This window comes from Myotis brandtii, unplaced genomic scaffold (genome assembly GCF_000412655.1).
Source record: "Myotis brandtii unplaced genomic scaffold, ASM41265v1 scaffold199, whole genome shotgun sequence".
NCBI lineage: Eukaryota > Metazoa > Chordata > Mammalia > Chiroptera > Vespertilionidae > Myotis > Myotis brandtii.
Window position 1 is genome coordinate 3,874,819 of NW_005357414.1, and position 9,979 is coordinate 3,884,797.

Consider the following 9,979-nt stretch of genomic DNA (forward strand, 5'->3'; position numbering starts at 1 on the left):
GACCTGAATACATTTCTCCAAAGAGGACATACAAATGGCCAAGAGACATATGAAAAAAAATGCTCAAAGTCCTTAATCATTAGTGAAATGCACATTAAAACCACCATGAAATATCACCTCACACCAGTCACAATGGTTACCAAAAAATCAACAAACACGTGCTGGTGAGGATGCAGGAAAAGGGAACACTAGTTCATCGCTGGTGAGAATGGAGATTGGTGCAGACACTATAGAAAACAGTATGGAATTTCCTCAAAAAATTAAAAATGGAACTCCCATTTGATCCTGTCATTCCACTTCTAGGAGTATATCTTAAGAAACCTGAAACACTCATCAGAAAGAAAATATGCACCCCTATGTTTATAGCAGCACAATTTACAATAGCTAAGACTTGGAAACAGCCTAAGTGCCCATCAGCAGATGAGTGGATAAAAAAACTATGGTACATTTACACAATGGAATACTATGTAGCAATGATAAAAGAAAGAACGCTTATCAATTTCATCAGTATGGATGGACCTGGAATGTATTATACTGAGCGATGTAAGCCAGTCAAAGATAAGTATCACATGTTCTCACTCATATGTGGAATCTAATGAACCAAATAAACTGATGATCAAAAATAGACTTAGAGCAGTGATGGCGAACCTATGACACGCGTGTCAGAGGTGACACGCGAACTCATTTTTTTGGTTGATTTTTCTTTGTTAAATGGCATTTAAATATATAAAATAAATATCAAAAATATAAGTCTTTGTTTTACTATGGTTGCAAATATCAAAAAATTTCTATATGTGACACGGCTCCAGAGTTAAGTTAGGGTTTTTCAAAATGCTGACACGCCGAGCTCAAAAGGTTCGCCATCACTGACCTAGAGTTAGAGAAGCATGAACAGACTGTTGAACCTCAGGAGGAAGGCAGGGAGAGTGGGTGGGAAGAGGTCAACCAATGAACTTCTATGCATATATCCATAATCCATGGACACTGACAATGGGGTGGTGAGGGCCTTGTGGGTGGGGGACGGGAGTGGGCTGGAAGAGGTTAATGGGGGAAAATGAGGATCTATATAATACTTTCAACAATAAAGATTTTTTTAAATGGGATATCTTACCCTTTTGGACAGCATGGATGGACCTGGAGAATATTATGCTCAGTGAAATAAGCCCATCTGAGAAAGACAAATATCACATGATCTCACTTATTTGGGGAATCTAATGTACAAAATGATTTGACCAACAAAATAAGACCTGCAGCATGGAGGTATGGAACAGACTGAAATACCTTGATGTGGGGGTGGGGGATGAAGAGAGATAAACTAAAGAACTTATATACCCATTAGAGGCCCAGTGCACGAATTCGTGCATGGGTGGGGTCCCTCAGCCTGGCCTGCGATCGGGGCTGATTGGGGCCACAGGAGGTCGGCTGGCTGCGGGGAGGGGCTGTGGGAGGTTGGCTGTAGGAGTGCACTGACCAGCAGGGGACACCTCCTGCATTAAGCGTCTGCCCCCTGGTGGTCAGTGCGCATCATAGCGACTGGTCAACCAGTCATTCGGTCGTTCAGTCATTCAGTCGCTTAGGCTTTTATATATATAGGTATGTGTGGCCCACGAGCAATAGGGTGGTGAAGACCTGGGAGTGTGTGGGTAGGGTCTGGGTGGAGGGGAGTAAAGGGGGAGTAAAAGGGAGACATCTGGAATACTATCAACAATAAAACAATTTTTAAATGTTCTCATTTCAGCATATGTAAACCATAGTATCTCTGCCTGGATAGCTTGTTTTAATAATGAGTGGAGCTTCTTCATGGTGATAGGATGGGCAGGTATCAGGAGGGAGGACCTGGGCAACAGTTTTTTCCTCACAAAACTACACCAGAGGGTCTCTACTGACTTCCTCTTCTAGGGGTTAGCACTAAGATCCTCTTCCGCATCACCTACAGGGTACCGAAGCTCAGGAAACCCATCAAGAATGAACAGAAGCTTCTCTGAATACATAATAATAACATCCAGGATTAGTCCATCCACATCTTGAAAATTATTAGTGATCAGGTAAGCAATATGGCTTATTTATCTGCAGTTTATGTATATGAGATATTTAAACCTGCCTGGAATAATCATTCCTGTTGCCCAGTCAAACATGAACTTGTGTACCACAGCTGTTTTACCAAACCCAGCACATCCCTGAAGTACCACAGTTTAGGATGAGCTGGAACATTCTTCATCAGGATCAAATACATGTTCCATTTCAATGAAATTATCTTGTTGAGGAATTCTGCATGGTATCTTTTCTGATATTATCATGTTTTTTCACAAGCAGTCAGGACTTTATATGCTTGTCATGGTGATAACATTTATCGAGTCCTATTTTGGGGTATTTTTTTTCAAATGTTTTCTAAATACTTCCTGGTAATCTAATGAGGTGACACCATAATACTTGACAATAATACAAAAAAAACTATAACTAATACCATCATCACCACTATCTCCACTGGAATGTCTCAAAGGCTCCTCAAACTTTACCTCTAAACCCAAGTTTTTTTAAAAATATATTTTTTAATTGATTTCAGAGAGGAAAGGAGAAGAAGAGAGAGAGAGAGATAGAAACATCGATGATGAGAGGGAATCATTGATCAGCTGCCTCCTGCATGGTCTCTACTGGGAATTGAGCCCACAACCTGGGCATGTGCCCTTGACTGGAATCAAACCCAGGACCCTTCTATCCACTGAGCCAAACCAGCTTGGGCTAAACCCAAGTTCTTGATTTCTATGATGCTGCCCCCCCTCCAAAAAATACCCTCCCCAGGAATCTCATCTCAGTGAAATTGTATTACCCAGTTGCTCAGAAAAATGTTAGGAGTCATTCTTTTTTTCCCCCCTTGAATCCTCCACATCCAGTCAGTTAGCAAGGCCTATCATTTACACTTCTAAAATAAGCCTCCAATCCATTTATTTGTCACTACATCCTCAAATACTACCCAAGTACAATGCACTATCAACTCTTTCATGAGTGAAGTAGCCTCCTGATTATATACTCTTGCCTATCTATGGCTCCTCTCCACGCAGCAGCCAATACGATCTTCTAAAAATATCAATTACATCATGTCACTGCCCTTCCCAAAACCTTTCAAGACCTTTACATTGCACTTGGTATAAAATCAAAAATCTTTAACTTCTCCTACAAGGTGTGCCATGATCTGGACCCTACCAACATCCCCTCCCCAGCCTCACTTTATATCACTCTCCTTCTCAGTACCTACCCTAAAACCACACTGGCGTACTTTTAGTTTTTCACAAATGCCATCTTCTTTCCCACTTCAGGCCCTTTCCACCAGCTATTCTTGTTCCCTGAAACACTTCCTCCTGCTTTTCCCATGAGAGTTCATTCTCATCCTTCAGAACTCAATGTAAATATCACTTCCTAGAAGAGGACTTGCCTGACCACCCAATCTTTTAAAAATTAAAAAAAAAACCTTTATTGTTGACAGTATCACATATGTCCCCCTTTTTCCCCATTAACCCCCTCCAGCCCTCTCCCGTCCCCGCCCCAGGCTTTTACCACCTAATTGTCCATGTTGACCACCCAATTTAAAGCAGATTCTCTCTACTATTCTCTTTCCATTTATCACAATTTATAATTGTCTTCTTTATTTTTTCATCATCTGTCTTTTCCACTAAACAACAATCTACATAAAGCAGGGACCTTACTGTCTTCTTCACCATAGTACCCCTGAGTACCTAGCATGGTACTTTGCACATAGTTGACAATCAATAAATATTTATTGAATATGGCTATAAATGCTTTCAAGTTAAAGACAAGTCATTTAGCCCTGGCTGTGTGCCTCAGTTGGTTGGAGTGTCATCCCCTGCACCAAAAGTCTGCAGGTTCAATTCCTAGTCAGGGCACATACCTATGTGGCAGGTTCGATCTCCAGTCCGGGTTTGTAGAGGAAGCAACTGATAGATCTATTTCTCTCTCTCCCTTCCTCTCTTTCTAAAATCAAACATATCCTCAGGTGAGGATAAAAAAAAACACAAGTAATTTACTACTGCCTATTCTATTACATACATTTCTGATCTAGTCCTCACAATAATTCTGTAAAGTACATTTTATGGTTGAGGAAATCTAAATTTATAGCCAGAGTTATAAGTTCTTGGGTGTGCAATCTGTGCACAGATCTCATGCTCAGAAGGGCCCATGCTTGATGTAATGCTCTGATGTTGCTATCTTGAAATTCTTAATAATTTTTAACAGGGGTCCCTGCTTTTCCATTTTGTACCATACCCCATAAATTATGTGCCAGTCCTGCTTACAGTATTAGGTAACTTGTCCAAGGTTCAACAGCTAGTAAGTGGTAGAGACTTAAGATTCAGATTTGTCTGAATCCAAAGTCTATGTGTTTAAATACTATACTACATAGCTTTTCACCTTCTACAACCAGAAAAGAACAATCCAAGGAGTCGGTGATTAAGTTCAGATTTCTGGTAAGTGAATGTCTTAAGCTAGCATTTCCCAAATAAGTGTTCCTTGGAACACAATTTTGCAAGATATTAATAGGAGAGCTGAAAAACTGTGTCCTGTGGTCAAATGAGTTATCCCCTTTTATTAGAGTTTTTCAGTGCATATTAGCATATGAAAGGCTCTGAGATGATCTACAGTTAAAAAAGAAAAAGGCTGTTTAATTTTAATTAATCTGGCATTTTCTGCTCTTAAATGATTACAGAACCCATTTGTAAAAGCACAGTTTCTAACTCCTGGAGAACAGTGTTCAGTAGAACTCAGTTTAGAGAATACTGATCTAGATGTGTTGGCAAACGTTTTCTGTGAAATTCCATAAATAGTTTAGGCTTTTTGGTCTCTGATGCAATTTACTCAACTGCCATCTTAGTGCGAAAGCAGCCATACACAATGTGTAAATGACTGAGCATGGCTGGCTCCAGTAAAACTTACTTTACAAAAAGGCAACTGGCTTGATTTAGCCCACTAGCTATATATAATGTGTTGACCTTAATTTAGATTATTCCAGAAGCAGACCGGTGAATTCTGGCCATAAAATTCCATACAACTGGTGCTTGACTACCATCAGTAGTCCTCCCAGTACTCAAATAACTATGTTATATGATATAAAAGTTCACCCTAACCAGTTTGGCTCAGTGGATACAGCATCGGCCTGCAGACCAAAGGGTCCTGGGTTCAATTCTAGTCAAGAGCACGTACCTTGGTTGCAGGTTCCTCCCTGGCCCAGGACCTGGCTGGGGTTCCTGCAGGAGGCAACCAATCAATGTGTTTCTTTCACATCGATGTTTCTCTCTGTCTTTCACTCTCCCTTCCACTCTCCCTAAAAATCAATGGAAAAATATCCTTTGTTGGTGAAGAACATAAATCAATCAATCAATCAATAAATAAATAAATAAATCCTACCTGTTATGAAAGTTTGGGACTTCATCTTACCAAAAAAGATCAATGATTTTTGCCTAATGAATATGGGGGGACAAAATGGGAGAAGGGTGGGTATGAGCAGCCGGTTCATGAAAGGTACTAGTCCCAAGACAGAAAAAAATATTAAAACAGATAAGACATCTACCTGTAAGCTTCTTCCATGAAAATTAAGCCAAAGAATTTGAAGCAGCTGTGGGAGACAATATGGGGGTTAAGAGTAGCACAAATACATCTTAATGCCAACACATGAAATATAAAGAAATTTAGCCACACTGGAACAGCCATTCATACTGTTCCCCAAACACAGATACAACTAAGAAAGTAAGTCACCTCACATCTATTCTAACTTACAAAGGTATTTTATAGCTAATGTCCAACATACAGTAAAATGTAAGAACTTCCCACTTAGATATATTTAGGGTACAAACATTTAAAGTTATATGATCAATAAGGAAAATTTCAGGTATTAAAGGGGCATATATTATTTGAAGTGACTATAGGGTGTCCCAAAAATGTATCACACACTTTGAATAATTATAAAGACAGTGTTTATTAAAATACATTTCATTTGCAAAATTGAGCTATCAGCTATTAAAGCGTGTACACATTTTGGGGGGCACAATGTAGTTCTGGTATTCTACTTTCCACTGAATGTTAGCCTACTGCTTCTGTTGGAGCTTTGGTTGCGACTGACTTAATGTGAAAGAATAAGGCATTGCTGATGTTAGTTTGACAGATATATACAATGACCTACATTCAACTTAATTGTACCCACATACTCAATCCAAACACATGTAAAGGTATACAGATAAAAATGCACAAGCACATGCACACATACTCATATTCCTATAGCCTTTAGTACTTGGCAAACATTTAAAAGCAAGATTGAAACATGTAGTTGGCAGAAGGTGTGACTAGGTGGATGGGAGAAAGCAAAGTCTGAAGAGGCAGATATTAGAATATAACAGAAATGGGCAGGCAGGTAAGTGGTATGTTGAAGACAACCAGTTTCTATTCTCATAACTAAACATTCCTTGGAATTCAGGAATTGGCCACATGGGCAAGGACTTCAAGTAATCTTCACTCTTTGTTCTGTCTCCTATAAAAATCTGTGGTTATAGTAAAGGGAGAGACTTAAGAGTCTTTTATAATTATAAATGTTTTGGGGATTATGGAAAACAGTAGAAACCACAATTGCCTCTTCTCCTGGTGTTTTTTTTTTCTTTTCACATTTGGGAAAACACAAAATTGTGGAGACGTTCTCAAGAGATTATTAATGGCTAAATACTGTATCCATATAATGTCTTAATATGCACGCACCTATACACTTGTGACACTATTTTAAATATTCAGAAAAATCCCAAAGTCTATGAGGAGGAGTAGAGGAAAGAGAATGAACAGGATTATCTAAATTGTATCTTTTCTTACCTCATTCAGTTACTCACCTTCATGTTCAGATAATAATCTCCAGGTACAAGCAGATTCCATATCTTCTTTTCTTTTGACTGTTCATCCTAGCATATCATGAACACTGTAATCCAAAACAGAAATGATAACTATACGGCCTAGTGGAAGCCTGGAGTAAAAATATAACTTAAGGCACTACAGAATTGGGGAAGAGAGAAGGCCCAATAAGCAAGTAGATAGCTGGGGTGGAAATGGGGGGATCACATGAAGATAGACCAAAAGCAACAGTCTTCAATTTGAACAGAGAAAAAAAATAAAAGGATAGACTGTCTGCAAACTGTTACAGAGTACAAGTATTGGTAATGTCATATTGGGCTCTGAACTGGGTTACTAAGGGAAGTATAGGATTTATGGAGTATACCTCTAATGTTTGAGGACAGGATAAGAGAGAATGGATGTGTCTTTCCACAACATGTTTTTGGAGCCATTGGTAAAAAGAGAAGACCATAAATTGAAATACTGGTATAAGAGAAACAGTCTAGAGAGTTAAAAGACCTAGGCCCCGGTTCCATTTCTATAACATTCTACCTATGAACCTTGAGTAAGATTCTTCTACTTTCTGGGTCTGTTTTATTATTTTTTAAATGGCTGAGGAAATGTTAGCCCAGGGTTCTTTCCAGGTTGAACACTGTATGATTAGTGGTTCTCAGTCCTAGCCAGCCCATTAGAATAACCTTCACATCACCCACCAGAAGTGTTTTTTTTCTTTTTTGCAATATTACTTATCACTTTTTAACACATTTGATAATTTTATTATATTTATGGTTCTTTTTTGGTCTTTTCCACTTACATTGAAATAATGGCTCCAGTTCTCAGAATTTACCATGAACTTTGCACACACAAAAAGTGAAGCTTATTTTCCCATCTTTTGCCTTTGAGCTCAGCCTTGAGACTTGCTTTGGCTAATGGAGTGTCACAGATGTGACTTAAGCAGAGGCTTGAAATGAAATGTGCTTGGACATGTCCCCTCTCATGATTCTGCCACTGCCATGAGAGAAACAAGTCCCAGCTAGTTCACTGGTCTGAAGATGAGAATACATGAAACAGAGCCACCTCAGTTGACTCACAGTTCTACAGCAAGAAAAGTTGAGTAACTCTAGCCTGAATCAGAGTTACCCAACACACATAGCACTACATAATCAACTGAATCCCAACTGGCCTCCAGATCTGTGAGAATAAGTGCTTAATAAATTGTTAATTTTTCATACTATTGAGAGTTTGTAGTTGTTATGTATGATTGTGGCAATAGATATCTGATATATCTTACTAGAAAGTAAATGTCTAGAAAGTATTTGGCATAGAGAAGATATTCATTAAATGTTGATTGAATAAGATCAACCAAAGGACTTATATGCAAGCATATAGGCCTAACCAATGAACACGGACAACAGGGGGGTGAGGGCATGAGCAGGGGGGTAGGGGGTAACATGGGGATAAGAACACATATGTAATATCTTAATCAATAAAAATATATAAAAATAAAAATAAATAAAAAAGCATCTTAAAAAATGTTGATTGAATAAGTTGAAGGAATAAATAAAAGCTTTTTATTAAAAAATCCAATGCCTAGTCTATATCCTGATAAATTAAGTCAGAATCTTTGATGATGAGCTTTGGCATCAGTTTTTTTTTTAAACACCCCAGGTAATTCTAATATGCAGGTAGGAAAGAGAGCCACTATTCTAAGGTTGAACACACAGGCTTTGGAATCAAACTGACTACTTACTATGTTACAACCATGAAATTAAGGCCCCTAAGCCTCAGATTCCTCAATTGTTAAATAGGGATCACCTGCAAGGTTATTAAGAGGATTAAATGAGATAATGAATACAAAGTATTGGTATGCTATATGGTACACACTAAGAGCTCAATAATCCTAAACTATAGCTAATGCTGGTATTGCTATATCATTTGATATCGAGTAGAAATGTCTTTGAACTCAGGCCTTACTTCAATCCCATTTCCACTGCTTTCTAGCAATATGACCTTGAGTAAATTACTTAAACTCTCTGAGACTAAAGTAACCCACATGTAAAATATAGTGATAATAATAACTACTTCATTGGGAGAATTAATTAAGATGACATACATAAAACAGCACAAAACTAAGTGAAATATGGGGGTGGGGAAAAGCAGGTTTACCGTTATTTGTATGGAAATAATACAATTAATAAGTAATAATACAAGAATAAACTATGTTTCATGTACTCACAACTATAAACCTACTTTTGCCCATCCTTGTATAAATAATAAATTTTAGAGAAAAAATAAAATGGCATTTATTGTAATTGATATAAAGAAGTTACATTTCATTAAAATCTTCACATAACAACTTCATTCTTATGAGATGGAATGTTCTTTCCCAGCACAGTGTTATATGTTCCCATACTCTGGACTCTGCCCAATCACTAGGAATATCACATCTTCCAAAAAATAGAAACAATCCTGTAGTTACAAATTATTCCAGTAACCATTCCTACCCTGAGGTAATGGAGATGAAGGGGTGCATGGCTACTCACTCTCTTCCTGGGCACTCTCAACGATGCCCATTATTTCAATTATCTTTCGATTCCTAGTTGTTTATCCCAGTCTAGCCCTCTCCTCTGATATCCAAATTTATAGATCTAAAGGCCTATTCAGCATCTCCACATTGATGTTGACACCCCTCTTTTTCTTATTTCCTTTGGTAGCTATTGCTTGGTTTTTCCAGCATTCTTTCAGAGATCCCATCCCTCTGAATGGAATAATCAGATCCTCTGTGCCTAAATTTTAAACCTAAATGGAGAGCACAGAGACTGAGGTTCTGCTACCCAAAGGCCCCAAGCTTCCTTAGTCCCTGACCTCCTTGAGGCCTTGTTTGTTTAGCACTTCATTTGGTTTTGAGCAACTCCGGTGTCCTTCCAAAACTGTATGGTTTTTTTGCTTAAGTTACTAAGAATAATTTTCTGTGGCCGGCAATTAAAGAACTCTGACACAGAAATTACACAGGAGAGTGAATTATAATCAACAGACCTTTAGAGCAGTGGTTCTCAACCTTGGCTGCACATTAGAATCACCTGGGAATCTTTTTAAAATCCTG

The 9,979-nt window shown here is 38.3% G+C and overlaps 1 long non-coding RNA gene across 1 annotated transcript in view; it reads right to left on the bottom strand.

The window, feature by feature from the left end:
- Window positions 1–9,979, bottom strand: part of LOC106725926 — a 58,040-nt gene that overhangs the window by 30,671 nt on the left and 17,390 nt on the right. Inside the window, exon 3 of the long non-coding RNA XR_001361934.1 lies at window positions 6,879–6,964. This is a non-coding gene — a long non-coding RNA (uncharacterized LOC106725926). The remainder of the gene's footprint in view (window positions 1–6,878; window positions 6,965–9,979) is intronic.